At 41.9% G+C, this 24,428-nt stretch overlaps 1 long non-coding RNA gene across 2 annotated transcripts in view; it reads right to left on the bottom strand.

Moving 5' to 3' along the window:
- LOC128893213 (uncharacterized) overlaps positions 1-23,154 on the bottom strand; it is a 31,173-nt gene extending 8,019 nt beyond the window's left edge. The window contains exons 1-2 of one of the 2 annotated variants that reach the window (XR_008461277.1): positions 22,204-23,154; positions 21,141-21,258 (exon numbers count right to left, since the gene is read on the bottom strand). This is a non-coding gene — a long non-coding RNA (uncharacterized LOC128893213). Of the gene's footprint in view, positions 1-12,293; positions 12,361-21,140; positions 21,259-22,203 lie in introns of those variants that run through there. The other variant, XR_008461278.1, reaches the window with a different exon arrangement.
- Positions 23,155-24,428: the final 1,274 nt, after the last annotated feature.

Here is a 24,428-nt window from a genome sequence, read left to right as displayed (position 1 = left end):
AATTACGATCCCATCCCCTCCTCCCTTCCGCCATCTTCCCAATTTCGTCCTCCCGCCTTCGTCCTTGTCAATCCCGTCACCTTCCCTCTGTCAAATTCTTCCCCGACGCCATCTTTATTTTCACTTCCTCCAATCTTCTACCATTCGTTCTCACCACTCGTCCATCGGTAAAAAGAGGATAAAAAAAATTGCGCTTTATTTTAACGAAAAGTGTCGACGTTTGGAAGGGTGAGTAGAAGGCAAAGTTCATCCAACATTTCGTTTATAGTAAAATAGTCTTTTTTAACACGCTCGCTGCCGGACTAAAACTCCTGAAAATTTCAAAAGAGAAAGTTGTCACCAAGAATTTTGTCTCGAGACTATTGAAGATTAGATACAATTTATCAATTGTTCTATTATTTACTTTTTAACCTCACTGAATTCATTGCAGACTTATTTTTGCTAGCGTCCGACCTTCGAAATTAATTCGAATAGCTTCCTAATGAGAAGCTGCTGTTATCCATTTCTGGGTGACGTGGCAACCAACGTGTTAAATGTTGTGAATTCTACTCGGTAAAAAAATTCCAAGGAAATCAATAGCGAACCAGGTTCTAATCCTCATTTTTATTTTCAGTATTATTCCCCTAATACATCCCTAAATTTCAGACACCCCCAAAACTGATCATCATTTTTTAAATTAGGAATAATTGGTCATATAATAATAATTGGTCATATAATAATAATTGCTCACGAATTATGATCTTCTGGTCAATTTTCTTTAGTAAATATTTGTTATAACTAGACTGCGGATCTTTATGCAAAATAAAATCTTTGCGAACGTGCCTAAAAAAATCGAACCTAAATAGCACATTTAAATTTCTTATAAATCCATAAAGATCAGTCTAGTTATAACGAAATTAATAATCGACTAATAACAGTAAATAAAGCTTTTACAACATTCATACCGTCAAAAACATTAATTTAATTTTTATTATATTCTTCAAATACATCTCCTATTTCTGTAAATTTAATTAGAGAAATATTTCAAATAATAATGCAGCAGATCACCTACACAGAAAGAATCACGTAACAACCTCAATGCTCTCAAAGATCTAACGACGTAACATCTAAAGAGATGTAACATCTCTGAGATGAGCTCGATAAAAACGCGTCCACGATGCTCCACGCGTTTTAGTATCCTAAACGAGGACTACTTCACCCCTGCGAGTCTCTCGCTCCCGTCTGCGGGCCATTCCCCGTCGAAGAAATGTCGATGGAGCGTCAAAAGGTCGTACTCTAGGAAGTAACCGGATGTCGAGAGAGTTTTTGTCGCACCCTGAGGGTAGCACGGTATTTAGGTCTCGGTGCACGCGAGAACCACGTAAGTTTCAGCGCGTGCGCAACGGAGAAAGAGACTCGTTCGGGTAGCCTAGATTCACCGAGATACTTTCTATTGTGTTTACGGATCGGATTAGAGTACCTTTCGCCTCGGCGAATATGCCCGGGCTCCTCGGGACACGGAGGAGAGCCGCGACGCGTTGACCTTTTGGAAATCCGGATCGAATTGGGAAATCGGGTTAACCCCGCGACCAACCGTGTTCGATCCGACCTTAGATACCACGCAGACTGCCACGAACAGCGCGATTGCCCTCGGCGCTAATTATCCCCCGACATGGGCTCAATTAAAACTGGATCCGATGTCGTCATCGCTAAGGGTTGGCTACCGCGACGTCTGCGAACGCGGCGCCGTCTTTGACATTTTTTTCGGCGAGAACCACGCGACCGATCGCAACGAAACTTTTCGTGTTTGTTTATGTACCTGGAGAGACCTCGCGTGAATTTTTTAGCGAAGCATGGTTGGCCAATGCGAGAGTTATTAATATTTTTGTAACCGATTGGAATCGAGAGCGAGCTTGCTCACGGGGTCGAAAAATGAACGAAGTTCATTTTTTTTTTAAATTAAAATTACACGATAGATTTAAACGAAACTTTCTGTGTTCGTTAATATACTTCTAAAGGTGTTACATAAATTTTCACGTGCACTTCGTTTCGACGATGCGCGAGTAATTAACGTTTAATTAAATTTGACTTGGTCGTTGTGGATTTCGTCCGTTTTGTTAAATCGCGGAGTTATCGATAACCGCGCAAGGGTTGATCTTCCCCGACCTCTAGTTTTTTCCCTTTCCCGGGGGCAAAGGGCACGGGGCGGTGGAAAGGAAAGGTCGTTTTTATCGGAAATCTCCCACCGGGATATCTCTACTCGGCGCATAGTTCAGCAGTTTGCTTCGGATAGCTTCTCTCTCCGCCACCCCCTCTTCTTCTTCTCTCTTTTTTTTTCTCGATCGAAAAACGTAATTCCCGCGAACTTGCCCGAATTACTCGTAGTTGTTCCGCGGCAGTTAATTGCAGTCTTGGAAGTTCCACGGCTTCCCGTCCGGCGAAGTTTCGACTCGGAACGATTGTCGTTTCGGGCCCGGGGGCTCTACCGAAAGTATCCGCGGAGTTATTTTCAATTGTTGCGCGGAAAGTACCGGCCAGTTTCTTTTCCTCTTCGCCCCAAATTCAAATCCACCGCACCTTTGTCCGGCGTTTAAGGTTAATTAAACCACCGCCCCGTCGTTCCTGTCGACCGTCGAGCCATTGTTTCAACTTTTCCGAGCCTCTTTCCCCGCCCTTCGCTGTTTCGAGATCGAAAGTTCTCCCGGCAGCGAGAGAGAGAGAGAGAGAGAGAGAGAGAGAGAGAGAGAGAGAGAGAGAAAGGAAAAGAGAGAAAGGAAGAGAGAGAAAGGAATAGAGAGAGAAAGAGAGGAGGAATGTAAAGTTGTCGAACAAGGTTTGTAAATTTCGACGTAACTTTTCCCCATCGTTACCAAAGAAGTTACGCTTTACTTTCGATTTATCCCGCACAGAGAAGGAGGGAGGGAGAGAAAGGCACAAAAGAAACAACAAATCTGGAAATAATCGAAGAGATTTATCGTGTCGCGTAATTGGACGAGTTCGATAACGCTGCGCGAAATTGGAGGGAAAAGCATCGATGCCCGAGGAAACTTCGACTGTTCGAAAATCGGCTTAAAGGGAACTTTGGAATTAATACGCTGTTGACTTTAACTCGCTCGCTGGGAAGAAATTGAAAAGAAAAGCGACTTTGTGCTCGTCTCTCGATCCTTTCTTTATTAATTCACCAGCGCGAGCGGTTTTAGAGGCACGGATAATTAAAACTCGAGCTTCTCCTCATTTTTTAATTCGAGCTTTTCAGGATTAATCGTACCTGCGAGGGGGCGGTCTCCCTACCTGTTCTGCGTTCGGTGCTCGATGGAATCGATAGCGTAGCGAAATTGTTCCCCCCTCGCAATTAGAATCGGGACTATTTCAATATTATTATTCGAGTACTGGAATAGCTAGGTATTGGAACCCAGCGCGAATTTTCAACTGTCGTTCAACTTCTGTATGAAATAATTTATGTGAAGATACAGTCAGAAATATTCGCAACTTCTATGTCTATTAACACGTTGATCGCCACGTCATGGGTGACAGATTTTGTTCACTAAGTAATGAAATTTACTTTCGAAGATGAGATGTTAAAGAAAATAAATCTCCACAGGATTCGTAAATTTGGCAACATTGCAAAAATAGATACTAGTTCAACGAAAATAATTTTCAGTTATATAAAAACAAAGTATTAGACTTGTATAAATTTTCACGAATTGTTTGACAGTCAACGTGTTAAAGAAATCTGCCTGAATTTAATAATAGGTTTGCAATTAGAAACACGCTTTGATATTGTAGGAGTCTAAACGAAAAATAAGGAACGGTGACTCGAACCCACGATCCTCGGATCCACGGTCGATCGCTTTTGTGTCGTTTGACTCCTTATTCTTGGGAAGCGCGAGTACTACAATATCTTCAAATAAATGTTTCGCTATAAATATGTACATGAATAAACTTTCCACTTGCCATGTATTAATAATAAAATATTTATGTAGTATTTGGGATGATCGAATAAATTAGACGCGTGGGAAATAGTAAATAGGATGTATTCGAGAATATAAAATTGAAAAAGTACAAGAAGAAAAAGATAAAGAACTCTCGCCGATTGCATAGAAACAAACTAGAAAGCGACACACCTCGCGAGCCGTCCGAAGAATGTTCAAACACATCGATCATTCAATCAATGCGTCCACCGAACGAAACATAACCTCCCTTCGTTTATTTGATCAAATAATTTTTGCAAAAAAAATATAACCGACTTCGAAAAAATATTAAAACTACACTAAAACGTATGAAATAATTTCTAGTTAATTGATATGAATACTTTCAGTTCTAGATACAATTGCTTAAAAGTATGAAATAATTTCTATTTCCTTTATATTTATTAAATCGTGTTAAATCACCTTTCCCTAGGTTTCCTCCTCCTTTTCGAAGTCTAGATTAAAAAATATCAAACCTATCACTTTAGACAGATTTCTTTAACAGAAGGTACGAATATTTATGGGACTGACTGTATATATAAACAATGATGGAAAATTTCAAAATAATATCTTGGATAGTTCGTATAAAATTCCAAAGCGTTCTGTTATAGAAGCTACGAACTTCTTTACTTCACAGCGAAGAAATAAGAATGTAAGTACGAATTGTTTTCATTCGTCACCTACTATTCGAATAAAGCGTTGGCCACGTTTGTTTCAGATTCATTTAGACTCTTCCGATCGTCCCTGGCTGTTACGAGAAAGATCTTCCTCCATGTGCAATGATAGTCGGCCATAACGGTTCCGCGGTCGCGAGTTGCTCATGCCGCCTGCGAAGCGGCCCGTTTATTTTCTCGAAACGAAGAAACGAGTCTTCCGCCATGGGAAGCTGCACCATAAACGATCTGGGTTTACGTTCCACTTACGCGGCTCGCGAATGTACTTTTCGGAGTATGGTGCTTCCAGAGGGAAGCTTCTCGAAGAAGACGAAATTAAGAGGGTGGACAAAAATCCTTTGATAAAAGAGGGAATAGATACTAGAAAATTGAAATAAGCTATTCAAAGTAAGCATACGCCGTTCCGGTGCTAAGTTGAGCTATGTGTGACATGTAAGACGTATACAGGGTGTCTTGTTACAGCAAGATATCTCTATAGTTATTAAAATTCTGTAGCTACAAAAGCTGCTTGGTAGAACGAGCTAATAGAGATCTGCAGGTCAATCTAATTTTTTTTAATAGAATAGATATATGTTTTCCTTCAGAAAGTAATAGCAGGCACTGAGACAAATTCAAAGAGAGCATTCATTGACCTCCGGATCTCCACTAGTACTCCACCCACAACAAAACAATTATTACTACATGATGTAGCCCGTTCTACCAAACAATTTTTGTAGGAACAGATTTTTAATCACTACAACATCTTTCGAGATATCCTGCTGTACTCACTTAAACAAGACACCCTGTATACATATAAGAGATAACAAAGTATGTCACTGTATTGCAACTACATGTAACGGAAGATCTTTGTTTCCCATAAAAATGAAGAAGTTAGTCCTCGATAATAAACGAAAACTGCAAAATTGAATATCTCATTCCACAGTTCAACCCTTTACATATTTACTGACTTTCTCAAAAATTTCAAAAATCTAGGCGTCCATCTTGGTTTTGTATCATCTTTTAGAGTTGTCTCTAACAAGCTTCCAAAAGAAAAATACCATGTAACAATTAAAAACGACCTTCATACATGTGTACTTGAAAGTCATAATAGTTTTCAAACCATTTAATTAATACAGTGCCACGAGAAAATTGACTGGACTCGTAAAACCCGCCAGTAAATAAAGAATTAAGCACTGTTTTATATCCACCAGGAGTGAAAAGTTTATCTTTTATTTCTATTATTATAAATCTTAATTTTTTAAAGAATTTCTCCTATTCTTTGCTATCCGAGCCTTTGAGTAATGGAATGTTCGAATCGAGGCAAACGACGGAATCTCCTAGGGACTTTTTCCATCGAAAGCGAGAGGGTCGCGCGCGTCGAGTGGTCGCGATAGTCGCTTTATCACAGCACCGAGATAAAGCTTGTTGCATGCTGCGCGGAGCCCCCCCTCCTCTCTCTCTCTCTCTCTCTCACTCTCTCTCTCTCATGCACACGAGGGGGCGTATTCGCCGCTCTCTTTGCCTCGTGCACGCACGTGCTACGTCACACTGGCCTCTACCGTTTCATGGAGACGAAACCAGAGGAAAAAACAGAGACGCGCTATTGTTCTTCTCTCTGGTGCTTCGATAGCTCCGTACTCCACGTTGCAACGCGAAATCGGTCGACCATGAACGCGTTTGGTATCGTTCTCAGCGCGAGAACCGCGACTTTTCCAGGGGAAATTAGCTCACTTTCAAGACGAAGAAATTCAAAGTTGTATGCGACTTTTATTTTAACACTTTATTTACCGGGAGCCTATTTATAGGCTTTTTAATTGCAGTATTTAGTTATTGGAATTTATTTACTGTGTCGATGGTCGTCTAGTTACAATGATCAGTGTTTGGAAACGGACTTGACTTTCAATGTACCCAGTAACAGTATGGAGAAATTATTGTCAGCCTAAATTGGCATATGCTACTGTAGAACGTTCTTGTTTAAATTAACACGTTGATCGCCACGTCACCCATATATGGGTGACAGTGCTTTTCACTGAAAAACAAAAACTATTAATTCTGAAAGTTAAGTGTCATAGAAAATGAATTTAAATGAAATGCTTGAATTTTGATGAAATTGCAAAACTAAATACCAAAATAAAGGTTTCATTACGCAGTTTTCAAAAGTCTGTAAACAAAATTAAATCGCGGTAGAAATTTTCTGGCTAGTATTAGTCTGGCCGTGAACGTGTTAAAGACTGTTTCTAAATAGCCCGGTAGATAAAGTGTTAATAGCAACAGAACAATAAACCAAATAAATTGAACATAATCCCCGTGTTTCTAATTGTTTTCTTTTATTATTTGACCTACTATGCCTCGCAGAGTTAAAGCAACCTTGCAACGATGCGTTAAACAGTTTTGTTGAAATTCATGTTTGGAACGAGGCTGGCTAGAATGTCTATTAGAAAAATTCTTCGATAAATGCGTGCCTACCCTGTAGTGTAAACACGTACAAGGTACGAAAATGTTCCAGGAAAAATACGCATACGGTAATCTTTCAATTTACTAAATCCTCGGAATTTCGTAACGAGAGTTGAGTTTGTTCCGACTACGCAAACGTTAAGTTTCATAAGAATGATATTGAACTTTTAAAACTTCATTTTACTCGAATAATAGGCGAACAAATCTAAGCCATAGACCATTCGTTAAACTTAAGGTAAACTTCGCTTAGGCGAAGTTTTACCTGTGTATACTTCACTCGCCAATTTTAATTTTGATTCACCGATCGAATTGTATTCATCGCGAATATTTATTCGTTAAGTACTTATTCGTTCTTTCGATCGATTTAAAATTCGTACGTAAGGATTAGCGTAATTGCCCGAGAGGAACAAGATTAGCCCGATTCGGTGGGCGGCATCGATCGAGGGAACAAGGTTCCAGGCACAACAAGTGGCGAAACGTCGAACCCGTCGTTGGAAAACAAACGCCCGCGTGGAAATTGAAAATCACCGATTTCCCAGTCGCGCTGGCCACTGGTATCGAGCCCGTTCGAGTGCTGGCGACAGTGTTTACAGCTAGATCTACGTGCACGGAATTTGTACCTCGGTGTTTGGGAACTCGGCGACGATTTCCATTGGCCGATTCCGCGGAATCGATTCGAAAGCGTCGCGCCTGAAAAATATTTGTCGCGCAGGAATATTTGAGCAATGTTAATCGCAAATATTTGAACACCGACGCGCAACTTGGACAATTGCGCCGGGGCTCGCTGTCGTCCAAAAAATGGCGAAAGACGGTGGCTTACACCGCAGAATTCGATTTAGTGTTTCGAGGGAAATTCGCGACGGGGAAATTATAATGGCGAAACGAGGAAATTGATCAAATCGCGTTTAAACCTTGTGAAACTAGTAAAATATATACAGGATGCATTGGTGGTACAAGCGAGTGAAAGGTGATTCTACGTGAATAATTGAATCAAAAATGTAGAGCAGAATTTATTCGAAAATAAAGCGTTGTATGAACAAATTTTATTCTACATTTTTGATTCAAGTTTTTATATACATAGAATCATCCCTTACTCGTTTGTACCACCAGGCACTCTACGTATCTTTAGATGTCTTTACATCTACATGTCTTTAGAGAAATTAAAATTAAGACTCACAGGAACATGTATTAAGAAAAATGAACGTCATTTGCGCCGAGGCAAATTTCCCCTTCTTATCTGCCTACACCTTTGGATTACGACCAAGCCCGGTTTAATACAAGTAATTTCTAAAAGAGAAACGAATAGAATTCAAATAGAATTTTTGTATACAATTATTAAACTGGTTAAAAAAATAATTATCAAGGGATGCTAAAGATTGCTCCTATTTTTCAACACTGAGTTACAGTTAATATTAATAATATCGTTTAAAAAAATTCATAACGTGGATTGAACCGTGTATAATCCTTTAGTCGATCGAAACAGCGTACAGAGAAGACATTGACCGACATCGTCGCGTTATGGATCTCCCGTAGACTGAGAAAAGCGTGCTGGAACGGTCAAGGCACGCCAATTTCGCGTAAAAACCCTTCGCCAATCTCAGTTACCCCGGCATCATATATATTTTTTCTTTTTTTACCTAGCAAAACTCCTTTCGAGGCATCGTGGCTTTAAAATCTCGCGTAAAACACGCGCCAGCGCGCACGGCCCATCGGGGAAAGTAAATTCTGGAAATTACCTGTTACGTAAAAACGAAATTTCCAGCGCGGTGGTCGTAAACCTTCGAGGAGGGGTAAAAAAAAAAAAGAAAGAAGAAAAAAAAGAAAGAAGAAAAAAAAAGAAACAGCAGGGGAGAAAAAAGAAAAACGCGCCAGATAAATTTGCAAAGGGAGCTTTTTGCTTTATTACGCGATATTTCTCGCAGCCTAGCTGCCAGGAGCGGCTCGAAAGCGTAAAGCTCCGACAAAAAGGGGCTAGTAGGGGGAGTGGAAAAAAAACGCGATTTCGTCTTTTCGAAAAAAAATGGGTGTAAACTCCAACGAGCCCACCCCCTTCAGTCGGTTTCTCTCTATTTTTCCCTACTTCTTCCTTTTTTCTTTCCTTTCTTTCTTTCTTTTTTTTCTTTTTTTTTCTTTTTTCTTTTTTTATCTCCATTGTAGTCTCGTGCGCCGAGCGTGAACATCAAAGAGGAGTATAATTACGCGCGCGTTGTCGGTTCCACGCTTGCCAATTGCGCGTCCCGACGCGCCGGAAATCGCTCGAGCTCGTGATCGCGTTGGAATTAGGGAAAAAAGCGCTGAGAATGTCGGAAGGCAGCTTTTTAACGTCGAGGCGAAAAGATTTGGTCGCTCAAGGTCACTTTCCACCCACTAGTAAACAGCAGCCAGTTTAAATCGTTCCTCGGGTGCTTGGACAATTTTTGGAAGCCAAATGACCTAAAGGATACTTCTGAAACTTTTTAACAGTCTTCGAAAAGGAAGAGGTTACTCAATTCGACATGTATATATATTATTTATATTTTTTACTGCTGTAAAATAGTGTTTCGAGGAAGTCGGGAAATAAATTACTTCTCTAATGCATTATTAGAATGATTTCTTGTCGAACGGGGGTTTCGATGGATCGGGGTCGAGCAACGAACCGACACACCGATCGACCGATTCTTTTTCTGCGTGGAGAAATGCCGACGCATCGGGCAATTAGTGCAATTAGATGCCACGTGGCGACGAAGAGGTGAAAGAATCGTCATTAAGAATGCGAGGCGGAAGTAGAAACGGGGGAGGGCTACTTGTTGGATTTTTCTGTATTAGAATATTGAATTAGAAACGCTTTGGTGACTCGAGTAGTCGATAAGTGTAATTCAAGTGCTATTTAGAGACTTGGGTATTTGAATATCGTTATATCTAGACCGCGGATCTTATGATATTCATGATGTACAGTAGTATGAAAAACGTAGAGAAAATATAAATAATGTATGTTGAATGTATTCTATACAATTAATATACTAATATTGTTATTTCGTTTTGCATAAGTACATATACCTTTCGGTTTTGTTAAGTATATATTTACTGTGCGAGTCTGTATCATAAATGCATGACACCCAAAGTCTAGATACATCGATTGAGAATATACAGAGTGTCCAAGCCTAAGTGATACAGAGCTCTAACTTCAAAACTATCGGACGAATGTAAAATTTCAATTAGGGAAATTGCATACGATAAATCAGTTTCATTACCTAGACTCTGATAGTCTAAATAATATTTAATCTTAGCAGAAATTTTCAAGAATGTTCGTTTGACAGTCAACGTGTTAAAGACTGTTAAAGACTGTTTCTAAATAGCCCGGTAGATAAAGTGTTAAGGGTTGAAAACGAATTAGTATAAATCGTTTCATAATAAAAAAACATTATTACTTAAACGTTCATAGCAACTTTGAACCCGAGTAAACAATGGAATTTCAATTCCAACCCAGCGCGAGTTTTATTTTCCGTTTAAATCGCGTGCCGTCAAAGAGTTAAGACATTTCATATTCCACCGTTAATACGCGAATAGTCCCAGGCCTGGACAGAAATCAGGCCAGCTACATTCGCGGAAAAGTCTACCTCCGCCGCGTCGTTTCTAGTTTTTAATCTTCCCGGCGGCAAAGGTATTTAAACTTTTTAATCAAGCGTTTCCGGGTGCCCTGGCAACATTTTTCTTTTTTCTTTTCTTATTACCGCGCGGCGCACCTGTGAAGTTCCATCGGTGAAGTTTAATCGGTTAACTTTCGGAACGTATACCGCGGAAAAAAAGGGCGTCCGCCCGTAATCTCTCTTCGAAGAAGGGCACGAAGTCGAAAACAACGACACGCCGGTCACGTATTCGAACGACAAGCCGCGAGTATGGTCGAGTTACGAACAGCCCGCAACTTCCTCCCGGCTTTTAGCCTCGAAAACGACCACGAGAAAACGACACCTGGTTAAAAGCGAAAGGAAACGAGGAGGAGGCCTCCTTGGTCACGTTCGGGACGTGGCGCGCAACCGGAAGTTCTTGGGGATACGGAGCACAACGCCGCGACTCGCGTGTCGGCAGATAATCACAGGAAGACCGGAGTATTTTCGAATGCGAAATATATCTGTTGGAATTGTATTTTTATTAATTTTATTTTCTAAAGGATTACAACAGATACATGTACATGTATAAGAATGTTAGAGGAAAGGTGTCCGAAATTCACGACGACCCGTACCGCTTGACTTATTTCGACGGACCGAGGGTCGTCGCTTTCTGTCCTTGCTAGGACACCACCTCTCTTTCTGTTTTAAGGAAAAACAGACCCTTTTCCTCAAGATCCGAAAGTGGCAATCGTTGCATTCCAACAATTTCATTTAAAACGAACATTTTTGTATAGCCATTGGAAAAGCATTAACTGAGTATCCTTCGAGACCCAACAAATCCATCGACATCTAATCGTTAGGGTTAAATGACGCAGAGCTGCGTAGAATTATAGTATTGTTCGCATTCGCTTTCAAAATTGTGTATTTGCGCAGAGAAATTCTCTGATTAACACGTGCTGCAAAAACACAACAATTGGTATGAAATATCAAGTAACACGTTTCTTTCACTATCGAAAGTGTTCAGATTCGTATTCGAAATCGATATGTTTCGCGATTTTGCAAATGTGTCGGCATTAGGAAGCTTTGAGCCGTACCGTTTGTTTTGTATCAATGCGTAATGCGTTATGAACGGCGTCATTAGCTAGGTGACGGAATGTCGTGTAAGACGACATAAATAAAGCATTTAAAAGTATTATTAGTATTATTTATTTGTTTTGAATCGTTGGATCGCGTATTATCGATCAACAGAAAGATTTATTCACTCATAATTAGCCTGCGGATGTTTATGCAAAAGTACAGAAACCTAAATTACGAGTAATTGAAGGTCTTCTAAATATTGTAATGTCCATTTTAATTTTTATATTTTCTTTCTACGTGTATCGAAGAAAGTCTAAATTAATGCAAAGTCACGAAAGTCAAATTAAGTGATAGGTTCGATGTTTCCAACTAAATGTTTCGTTATAAATATATACAAGTGTAAAGTTGCTTGTGGAAACACGAACCTACACAGATAAGCCCTGAACTACCAATGAGCATTGCTCCAGTGTCAACGGTCAACGACTTATCAGACCAAGATTGGGAACAGTTGATACACTCGTAGAGTAACTACCACCTGTTCCCACTAGGAGGACAAAACCACTTGTTCCACAAACCTGATCGTTCTGATCCCGAGTGCATGCGCCAGACTGATGAACAGGTCCGAGAAACTGATGAGTCCTTGTGCGTGGCTCGGTGCAATCTACCACTCAACGGTCACCAAAACACTTGGTACACTCGCGGAATCACTAGCCACCTGTTCTACGCATTAGTTTCATCAAAAAGTAATAGATCGTTACTACACTGTTCCTACCAAACGTTTTCACCGAGCGTTCACGGATGAACACGTTCAAAGGAACGTCGAGTCGAACGTCGAGTCGAACGTCGAGTTCGTCGAGCACCCCGACGACGGCACGCACGCACGCACGCTCGCTGCTGGCCGTGGAAAAACAACACACCACGCAATTACCGCGTACGGAGTCTCGTTTCCACGCGGGGACCACGCGCTGGCGGGCTTTGTCCCGTGGCTATCCGCGATCGGAGTCAGAAACCGTGGAAAACCGAGGCAAAAAGATCTCGCGGTACCATTAAGGGTACCATGAGCGTCCTCGTAGACGCTTCATCGCCGCTCAAGGAGCCGCTCCTCCGTTCGGCAACGGAGACCAGACGACAATAGGGGCGACGACGACGACGCGGAAGCCACAAAGAGGGGGGCGATTTTCAGCGAAACTGCGACGCCTTGCTCGCGGAAATTAAGGAGTCACGTTGTAAAACGCAACGACCTACAATGCTACAAATGCCACGGAACCGTCGTGTGTCTCTTCTGGCCTCCCCCGTCGTCTCGCCCACCCCCTGCTCGACGAACAGGCCGCCATCGCCACCGCCACTGCCTCCTTTGCCTCCGTTCGATGCGTATCCCTCCTCCTTTTGGCTTTTTCCTCCCCTTTAGCAGAGCCCCTTCTTAGACGGCCCTCCCCTCCTCCGGTTAACTCTGGCCTTCGCCAACCACCACCACCACTCGACTGCTCGCGAACCACGTTTATTGCGATGCTACGCGATGCGAGACAATCCCGCGGACACCCTTTCGCGCCCTAAGCCGCGACGACTCTGGCCGCAGGTAGCCGAGCGAACCTTTCCTTTCCATTAGGGGCCGTTTCGCGATTATGTCACCGTGGAGGGGAGAGATGCGACGCGTATTTCCCCCCGGTGATGCGAAGAGAGTATGACAACCAATCACGACCTTGCTTACGTCGATTCGAAATTAACCGTCTGACAATTAGGCGTTTGACAACGATGAACGAAAATTAAGTTACTGTGGGTCGAAACAGTATTGGCATACCCAGTGTTCTTTGAATATCTTTGTAATTTATAGTAATCTGTTAATATTAACTATGTTTATAAGCGTCTTTGGACACACATGTCGATCAGTCGTTAGACAACTATGAATAAAAATTAAGTTACTGTGGGTCAAAACGGTATTGGCACACCCAGTGTTCTTTGAATATCTTTGTAATTTATAGTAATCTGTTAATATTAACTATGTTTATAAGCGTCTTTGGACACACATGTCGATCAGTCGTTAGACAACTATGAACAAAAATTAAGTTACAGTGGGTCAAAATAGTATTGGCATACCCAGTGTTCTTTGAATATCTTTGTAATTTATAGTAATCTATTAATATTAACCCCTTGCGCTCGAGGCATCGTTCTATAGAATGAAATCCAGTCCATATTTATAATAAATTTCTGTAAAACCAAAAACTCTACTTCGATAAGAAACATCTACGAATATTCGTGACTCAATGAATTATTGTTTCAATTTATAATTATCTGTATTCTGATATAAGTGAAATTGAAATTGTACGTTCAAAATGTCACTTTTAAATTACATCTGTCGTCCTAGAGGCGCCACTCGAGCGCAAGGGGTTAACTATGTTTATAAGTGCCTTCTGACAGACATAAATAGTATGTTCACCGAGAGTTCTAAGTTATTTGTTACAAGGAAGTAACGTAAAAAGAAAGAAAAATCTATAGTAAAAAAAAATATTGGCACACGTACATTGTTATTAAGGAAAGTACATTAATAAACATACGTCATTTTGAAATGGCTAAAGTTAGTATAGCGATTGATCGCATGTTAGTGAATAATAGAAAAGTGCTGCCGGAAGTTTTGAAGTTAGAACATACAATCAGTTCCACAGTCACTATTCAGGCTTCAGAATACCGATATACAGTGTGCCTGCTCGAAAAAAGGAGAACCTGGGGAGGTTTAGGCGGAGTTAGGTTACTTTTAAGCAAAGGTTAATACATTAAGTAGAGGAAAGCACTTTGGACACGTGAAAGTTGTAAACCAATACTTTTTTGTTTGAAATACTTGACTTAATCGAAGATCTGTTAGTTAGAGTATATTCATTATAATAATATAATAAATTATTATTAATTAATAAAAAAAACTACAGAAATTTTACAGTGACGATATAACGACTACGTCAGAAAGGTGAGAAAATATTGTAAAATGAGAGAAAAAAATTACGTTTTTCTTATAACACTTAAGGATATGTTTCACGTATTAATTTGAGTAGCAGAAGCATAAGTGGCATGAACTTTTAGGACGACCTAATACAACAACGATGCTGGGCCTATTACATACATTAAATATGTACATATAAAACGTAACAAGCGGGAGGTATGTTTCTTTTCTCGATTACGAGCGCAACGAATCAGAGCAAGCCAAGTCAATTTGAAAAATGACTCGATCGCCTTGCCACAAATTTTAATCACAACTATTAAAACAGTATTAAGGTTAATTACACTTACAAACTTCCCTCTCCGCTTCCAAAGATATCTCTAGTATATCTACCAAGTGAGTTCTTAAAACCTCCTCGTCATATTAACACGTCGATCGTCGCGTCACTCATACATGGGTGACAGTGGTTTTCACTGAAAAACGAAAACTATTAATTCTGAAAGTTAAGTGTCATAGAAAATGAATTTAAATGAAATACTTGAATTCCGATCAAGTTACAAAACTAAATACCGAAATAAATGTTTCGTTACGCAGTTTCCAAAAGTCTGTAAACAGAATTAAATCGCGGTAGAAATTTTCTGGCGAGTATCAGTCTGGCAGTGAACGTGCCAAAAGAACAACCATCGAAACGTGTTTCAAATCGACGAAGTAATAAATGCACCGAGGGAAGTACGTTTCTCCACCCTGTAGATTTACAAAAACTATGTTTTGAACGCGGACACGATAACCGACGAGAGAAACCATAACAACATCCGTATTTTCGAAAGGATCGGAATTTTACAAGTAGGCCTTATCGTGCCTCCTCCTCCTCCTCCCCCCCCCTCCCCTCGCTCCAACCCATCTCCTCTCCCACCCTGCCGCTTCCATGACGGTGAAATACGTAACAGTGTCGATAACCTTTAGCGCAGAGCTTCGGACGAGAGCCACTCTCGAGGCGACACAGTTTTTCCAGAAAAACACGCGCGTCCTTGGAAATTTCTCGACCGCGGATGTGACAACAGGAAAAGAGGCTACGAGTGTCACTCGTCGCGGAGCAGGAAGAAAGTTGCTCGATAAACCGGAAGAATTTGTCAGTCGATAAGACGGCTGGCAGCCAGACGCGATTCAGGATTATTGATTAACGAGTAATCAACGCTAATCATTCCAGCTATTTAGATTAACGAGCGATAAGCGATTTTTGTCCGTTTTCGAGGAATTTTCTCTCGGGATTGTATACGATCGGGGTATTAAATATCTTTAAGATAAATGGAGTGGAATAATTATTAATTAGAAAGTGTACGTATGTAAATATAGTCGCGGTGGCTGTAGACGTAATTGAATTGAAATTTTACGGTTTCACCGCGAGTATTTGAATAAAAGATGCGTAGATATTTAATTTTTAGAATAAATATAAATTTGGACGAGAATGAACCTGTAACTCGTCTGCTAACCTTTCATATGAATTTGTAAATTAATTGTTGATTTGTAACTTGAAAATTTGTTAAATAAATATGGATAAAGATAAACCTGTAACTCGTCTCTTAACCTTTCATCTAAATTTGTTAAACGAGCTTACAGATTTCTTTCTACTCTGCTATCGTTTATGTGTTCGTTCACTAATAAACTTTCAGTTTATGATCACTCGTTAATCACGCGATCGTGGTCGATTATTGCAACGGCAATCATTAACAATGAGTAATAATCACACGGTACTGATTGCTGAATTATAACGGGAGCAAGAAACGAGAAGAAAATGATGGACGATGGCGCGGGAAAAGATGAAGAAGAACAATCCAAAGTCTCGCTGCTCCCAAGTGAGACTCCTTCCGTTCTAGGCCACCTCAGATCTCTCGCAGTCGCACGATCCGCTTCCAGATAACGCTAAATCCCGAATGATCAATATTTATACGAGAACATGCATTTCCGATGTCGTTTTTGAAAATCGTGCCACGTCGGGTAGTCACGGAAGTGCGAGTGGAAGCTACAAGTGGTTCCTCTAGCGTCATCGCGGCGATCACTTCAACCCTAACCACCCGTAACCCTCTGCTAATCCGAAGAAGGATTCATGCTATAGATCTATGAAATACTATTTGGCAAGAAAATATAACCAACTTCGAAAACTATCGAAACTCCGCTAAAAAGTATGAAATTATTCTTATTTGTATTAACTTATATTAAGTAATGTTATAAATTTCTATTTCCTTTACGTTCCTTCTATTTCCTATGTTGAATGCCGTTAATGTATACATGTATACTGTCTACGTGGATAGTATTTGATGTGGACGCCGATATTTAATAGCGTCAATGTGTATACTGTCTGAGAGGGTTTAACGATAGATCTATATAAAATACGGATATGCTATAGAATAGAGGGTTATGTCTAATATAATACATTTCAGGAAAATTGAGCAATTATTTACTTTACTTAATTAAAGTAAGTTAAGATCTTCTGTGACAATTCAATTTTAATGTAAAATTTATATTCCTTGAGTTTTTGAGATTAGGTGGGTTTAGGGCAGACCAACCCGTTGCTCAACTTTCTACGAATAGTGAAATATTGTTTAACCCACATTGAGAGAGTAAGTAAATCATTTTACAATATAAAGAACCCATCGTTCGATGTTTCTCTTTTGTATTAATTTTGAAGCTGAATTCGCAATGCGATCGTAATTCTATCCAGCAATACGCCTCGGAAAGTGAGAAAGCAAACAGCCCAGCGAAACGTAGTCGGACTTTCTTCTATTTAATTATGAAATGAAAAATCGGTTACATAATTGCTCGAGGAGGCCAACAAAGCTCCAAAGCGGTCGACCATTTCGACACACATCCGTCCCGTCGCTAATCGAATGAATCGAAGCTTACTCGAAGTTAACCAGGCCACTGGTCATCCACGAAATCGCCCCAGCCCCCCGAAGCGAAATTCGAGAATTCTCACAAAAGAAACCCCGGTTGCCGTTGTTTCTGCTCTTCTGATTACGTTTTTAATTCGGCCCCGCGTAATCGCGTTCCGTCGGACGGTTCCCGATTAAATACCTCTCCGGAATTCTCAGCCCGAGATTGCTTCCGCTTATTATCAAACGCGCGCAGCTTCCGTTATCGCGGCGTCGAACGGGACCTCGTTTAAGAGTCGACCCGGAGAGCAACTTTACGAGTAGCGAGCGTTCGAACGAGTCGACGCGATGCGCAGAACCGCAGAGGAATCGGTGCATCGGAAGATAAGACGCAGGGAATCTTTGACTGGATGAAAAGTAGTCAACTTTTTTGCAAATTCAAACGGCTTGGATTTTAAAAGATACTCCGAGATTAACGCTGACAGCGGAATATACATTGAAATCCACGATTTACAGTCAGTCCCATAAATGTTCGTACCCTTTATGTCTATCGAAGCGATTCGTTTATTTGTTTTTCTTTTGGAAATTTGTGTTCAAGTGTATGTTTGTATAAATATGTTGATGTATATATAAATATACATGAAGTTATTCATATACATATACATATATATGTGTAATGATATACAGGGTGTCCCATCCGACATTTTTGCAAAGGAAATTCTTGTTCAGAATCGTCTCAGCTATCCCCCATTTCCGGCTCCTCCCCGACTTTTGGGACACCCTGTATGTATAGTGCATACGTATAATGAGAAATTCATTTGGTGATATCAAAACTACTATTTAAATTAGTCAAACTTCTTCAATAAAGAGTACGATTATAGTGTCTATAGTGCGACCCATTATAGACTCATGTAATAACTATACAATGAGTATATAATAAATGAACTACATAATAAATATCTGATTCAAAAAACAACATTCTCCACAATAGAAGAGAATTAAGAATTGTTTTCCACGCGACAGCGACTCATTATAGACTATAGGAGTCGGGGTTGGCCCAATTGGGCAACTCCTGGAGAAACTCCTCGTTGGTCCTCCTTGGCGTCCTTTGGTGCCACTTCCCCGAGTGATCGATCCGGGAATCATTCAATTTTAGCTTTGACCGTTATTTCGCCGACGCGATAATCGAGTGGAGATTGGGGGTGGAGAGGTTACCACGTGCACCAGAAATATCTCGTGCTCTTTTAGAAATCCGGGGCAAGGGGGCGATTTACTTGCGCGCTCCCGGAAAAAGAGGCAGGTCGAAATCGAGTGGAATTAATTTTGCCCGACCATCGATTCGGAGAAAAAACGGCTGCGGGAAGACCCTGTGAAGTGTGCCGCCTAGTAGTAATCGTGAAGTGCACTCGACCGGCGCTGCAGCCGGCTGTGTTCAACGTGTACACAGAATCCCCCGCACGTCGACTGTGGCGTGGCTCGAGTGTAACTTCATTTATTTATACGATTTATTTAATAAAATAAATACGATATCAATCAGTTTTATTTGTTTCGTCCCACTCCTGCCAAGAGGATTTTTGTATGTTTCAGGATGATAGCAATAAATCAACCGCATACGTAATCCAATGAAATTTGGTGATTAACTTAATTATACGAAAAAGTATGCGAAAAAAGTTGTTGATTTTGTCATTAATTGCCGAACGATTTCATAAATTTTGAACGGTATGTCTCCATAACTGCAGAAATTTGGCTACGATAAATGCACAGAAACCAGCTCCGCCACTGGAGGGTATACCTCTTGAGGAATCAAAGAGTTCGATCGTCGACCAGTGTAAACATGATCTGGAATCGGATTACTCTATGAGACAATTTAATGCAACGGTCCAATTTTCTTATTATTGACTTTTCTGTTGTCAAACTTTTACCATCATATTCCTGACATTCTTCTGATTAAAATGAAACCAAACACGATGTAATTCGCAACCTATTTACTTGTAACAACTTATTATGTATCATATACCGTAGAACGCTAACTAAAAAAAGATGCATGGTAAATATCATCCGAATTATATCGTGCTTGGTCTCATTTTAATCAGAAAAATGCTTGGAATATGGTGGTAAAAGTTTTACAAAAAAAAAAAGGTTCTTTATTCGCTGTCCTTCTCTACGTTCGAATTCTACGATAACTGCACAAGGTCAGTCCCGAGCTTGTGCAGTTGCGGAGACATTACTGTAATTGGAAAGTGGTAGAGAGTCGTAAATAAATTGCGAAAGGTTTGGACTCGAGTTGACGAAACAAATCTCCGGATGTGTCGCAGTTCGTCTTCGACGTTCGCAGGCCCGTGACGCGAGCTTACGCCACTGAAAAGAGTCTTCTGGATTCTCGGAGCGTGCCTGGTAAATAATAATACGTCGTTGCTAATGGAAACCTACTTCGCGTTGGCTTCTCTAGAGTAGGTTTCGCGAAAGGAAAAAGTGTGTCATGCACAAAAGAGCCTTTTCCAAATCGTCTTAAAGCTTCGCCGCTATTATCATAATCATGTCAGACGGCGTGAGAAATTCGCGTACTATTTCGAGTGGATTACTCTCTTTTCAACCGAGACCGAATTCGATGCATCGCGTTCGGAAGAATACCTGCGCTTGCGTAAACGAAGTTTAAGAATAGACAAGGGAAAAGCATTAATGAAACAATTGCTCGTGTTGTTAATCGTAATTGCGATTTTTGGGGGAGGACGAGAGATGCATTCTTCGAGCAGTACTTTGGAAAATGTTTCCTTTCGCGATCTACAATTGAACGTGTAACATGAAATTGACGCGATGGAGAGCTAACGGGTCCGGATTGCAGGAGCAGGTTCGCGAAAGCTTCCAAGTTCATCAAGGAGCTGGGAAAAATCTCAGTAATTACGGGTGTTCCGGGCAAGACGTCGGCAGACATTTACGAGAAAGTTTCGAAGGAGCAGGGAATTGGATTTTCGGTCGAAGCGTGCCCTCCGCGGCAGACACAATGGGATCAGTTGGTTCAATTAAGAAGAAGGATACTCGTTGAACCAGGGGGCTACGTAGCACACTCTAAACCAGCGATTCTCAAAATGGGGCCTCCTCAGAGATTCGCGAGCGGAAGACGCAAGGAAGCTACTTAATCATTTTCCTTATCAAGAGGTCAACTACCTCGACCATGGGCTAATTACGATATTACACAGATTCAAACAAATTCCAAAAAGACATGCAATGTTCGTATTTTTGGTATGTAGTTAAAATAGTACGAAATTAAATAGTACAATAGTAAATAGAAAATGAAGTCATGTTTTAAATACTATTTGAAATATTTTGGGTACGTACTTAAAATAGTATAAAATCAAGTAGTGGAGTAGTAAATAAAAAACGAATTCATGTTTTAAATATTATTTGAAATATCTTGGGTACGTATTTAAAATAGTACTTAAAACATTCATTCCCTAAAAATTCATCCTCTAAAAATTCATTTTCTAAGAATAGTTCTGAGTGAAATTGGAGGGATGAGACGTCGATTCTAATCAGTTAAGAATTTTGGTTTGATCGAAGGGTCCGTCTGTTCGATTAAGGGAGCTTGTGGGAAGGCGAAGATTGAGAAACCCTGTATCTACACGAACCTGGAGCCCCCGACGAGTAGAGAAGAGAAGAGAAGTTCCCCTCCGACGCCTCCACCTCCTCGGCGAGTCGTAGTCCCGAGTCGGCGTAGACACAACCGGTTTCCGCGGTGTTCACCCGCTTTTTGAGAAAAAATTGAACCAGTTTGTAAAACGAAAAAAGCTCTCCCCACTAAACAGACCCGCGGACGCCCCCTCCTCGCTCCTTCTCTATCCTTTAACTCGAACCGCCGCGAAGGCTCATGGGAACCGAAGCGATTCCAAGCGTCCCGGAATCCGATGCACATCAAATGAAAAAGCCTCCAACGTTGCCAAGATTTTGACCCGCGCTTCTCTCCTCCTTCCCTCCACGGCTTCTACCTTCTCTGAAAGGGGAAACGTAAACCCCTCTCGTTCCTTTTTCCACCGCGAATTCTCCGTTTCCCCGCACTTAACACGTTCCTGGACGCAGGAGGTAGATTCACCTCGCCCGCCGCGCATTTACCGCTACACTCATGTTGACTTTCTGCCGCGGTTCTATTTACTTTCTGGGATCTATTCTTCCGCGGTAAACAACTTTCGGTAGACGTTTCGAGAATCGATCCAGTTTAGGCTGGTCGGTTCCAAGAACGAATTCCCTAACCTTCTATCGCGTACAGATACTCTCTGGTACGTACTTCGAGAAGAAACTTGCTACTCGACTGCGATGGGAGTGTTTCGAAGATCGATCGAGTTTAGGTTGGTCGGTTCCAAGAACGAATTCTCTACCTGCGTCCAGGCGTGATTTAAGAGACTTACGCGAGACTACCGTGTACTACATAATGTATCTGTTTCAAATTCTCTATGTCATTGAAGCATGGACGCCACGATATTTTTGAAAGAATTCCACATGAATGACACGCGAATGTATATATCAAAATTAGCCTTTGTTTCCATCGACATCTCAGAAACGATACATACGAAGTAATCGAAAATCGGTACATGGATATCCGTGCATGGGGCACCCTGAAATCTTCGATTCTACCGCGGCGATTCGTAGCCCGATTTCCAGAAAGCGTGCACACATGGTCGGAAAAAAAAGACTCACTCCTAGACGACCACGGTCGACGGTTACGAGGTCTCACTCGCCGAAAGGGTTAAGGTCTTCGGCGCGGTACCAAAATGTCGGCCAGTCTCTCCACCGTGGATGAACGCGAGAGGCTAGCACACGCTCGATTCGTGAAACACACCGCCGGTCCTGAATACATTCTAGGGAAGAGCGTCGCTGCAACGTAGGCCGCCTCGAGGCTTCCTGGCAGGGACTATTGATTTTCGAATTGGTTCAAAATTTCCATAATACCACGACGGCTGAGAGGGTACGGCGAAGCGGTAGGCTGGGGGTAGGGAACGACGAGGTGGAGCACGACGAGAGAGAGAAGCTGTCGGAGAAGAGACAGAGACGCGACGCGTAGCCACCCTACCCGAGGGGTGGAGAGCGAGACAGACGGACGGGAGATAGGCTGGAAGAAGGGGGGTGGCGGACGGTGAGGAGGAGAGGGAGGGAGAGAGAAGAAGGAGGGTTGGAAGCCGAATGCACGTCAGAGGGTGAGTCGCCGCGCGGCCTCGGACGGTTTCGAACTTGGCAAAGTTCAGCGGCTCAAAAGAGACACCCCGCGCGCCTACTCCACCCCTTTCGAGAGACCACCCCGCCATGATTCACCCTTCTTCCCTCCCGGCCCCGTATTCTCCACCGGCTTCTCTCGGCCACCCTTCCGCCCCACCAGCTTCAACCCCTCTCCTCGAACCCTCTGGCCGTCGTCTAGGTACACGTACACAACTGCATACGGTGGTACACACCCGCGACCCATCTCGCACTCACTCCACCCCCACCCCCGCCCCCTTCTGTCTCTGTCGTTTGCCGAGCACCTCCACACAACTGGTCCGCGAGTGTGCGCGCAACAACAACCACGACGACGACGACGTGAACGACCGCTCGTTCCTCGTCGCGTTACATCGTGGTAACGATACCAGGAGGAGGAAGGGTATTACCCTCCTCACCTTGTCCCGTTCGGTATCGTTCTCGAGGAGGAACGGTGTTTAATGCGTTACCTCCACACCCCCCCCCGGGCGGGCGCGGGGGGCCGAAGCGCATCGCACCCCCGCGAACGAGGCCTTCCTGCACGCTTTTACTTTCCTCGTTGTCGCGGGAATTAACAGGGAGGATTGTCACGGATCGAAAGTCGACTCAAAGGTTAACCGTGGCTAGATGTGCGATTTTTTTTTGGAAAATTGGTGTCGCTATATTCGGTTTCAAGGCTTTTCGATGAAGCGAAGTGTGTTAGGGTTGTCCCAAACGTTTCTTCCGTGACTTGCACTCAATTATTTTGTATGGCAGTGTTTATATAAATAGACAACCTAATTTCTTAGATGTTAACGTTGTGACAGTAATAAAGCAAAATGAATTGTATGCAATTGTATAATGTAACATTAGACATAAAATGTTGTGTATGTATTAATTATCAATAAAATGATAGAAACTTTTGGGACAATCTAATATTATTTATTACATTTGGGGCAATCTAGTACATAAAATTTTCATTCCTACATTTTCCTGTATTTTTCTTTAGGTTTTCTTGCAGCTTTGCTCCTTCTAATCGGCGACACTGTCCGCGCAGTGTTTCTCGGATCTTATCGTTTTTTAAATAATTGCGGAGAGAACAAGATCTGAGTTCTCGAGAAACTTTGGCGTATACCTGCGCGATGAGATGGAGAAGAAGAGGGAAGAGGCTGCGTTTCGATTTAAACGGAGTTGGAACGATAGTCTGACCGCTCAAGGTCACCGAAGGGCTTCCCCCACTACCCCAGCCGCTGTGACTTTATCTCCCTTGCGGGCACGCGTTCTCTAGGGCAAGATGCACACCTCTCTCTATTCAATCGCTAAGCTTTCGAATTTGGAACTTCAACGCGATTTCAGATCAACAGTATTACCAAAATATATTACAAACTAGGGGTGGTGTGCGGGATCCCGGTCGGGACGGGAATTCCTCCCGGGATCGGGATGGAATCCCGAGAATTTCAAAATCCCGAGTACATCCGGGATTCCCGTGAATTTCCGGGATCCCGAAACCATTCGGTATTCCCGGGAATTTCGAAATCCCGTACATTCGGATTGCTGAAATTTTCAAGAATAACAACACTTTCGGAAATCCCAGATATCATTCCATATCCCGTACATTGTCGGGAATCCCGAACATTTTCGAAATCCTGTACATTCTCGGGAATCCCGGATTTTTGCGGGATCTCGTGTATTTCCGAGAATCCCGAATAGTTTCG

Source organism: Hylaeus anthracinus, unplaced genomic scaffold (assembly GCF_026225885.1).
Source record: "Hylaeus anthracinus isolate JK02 unplaced genomic scaffold, UHH_iyHylAnth1.0_haploid 27260, whole genome shotgun sequence".
Classification (NCBI taxonomy): domain Eukaryota; kingdom Metazoa; phylum Arthropoda; class Insecta; order Hymenoptera; family Colletidae; genus Hylaeus; species Hylaeus anthracinus.
This window is presented reverse-complemented; position numbering and strand designations above follow the sequence as displayed.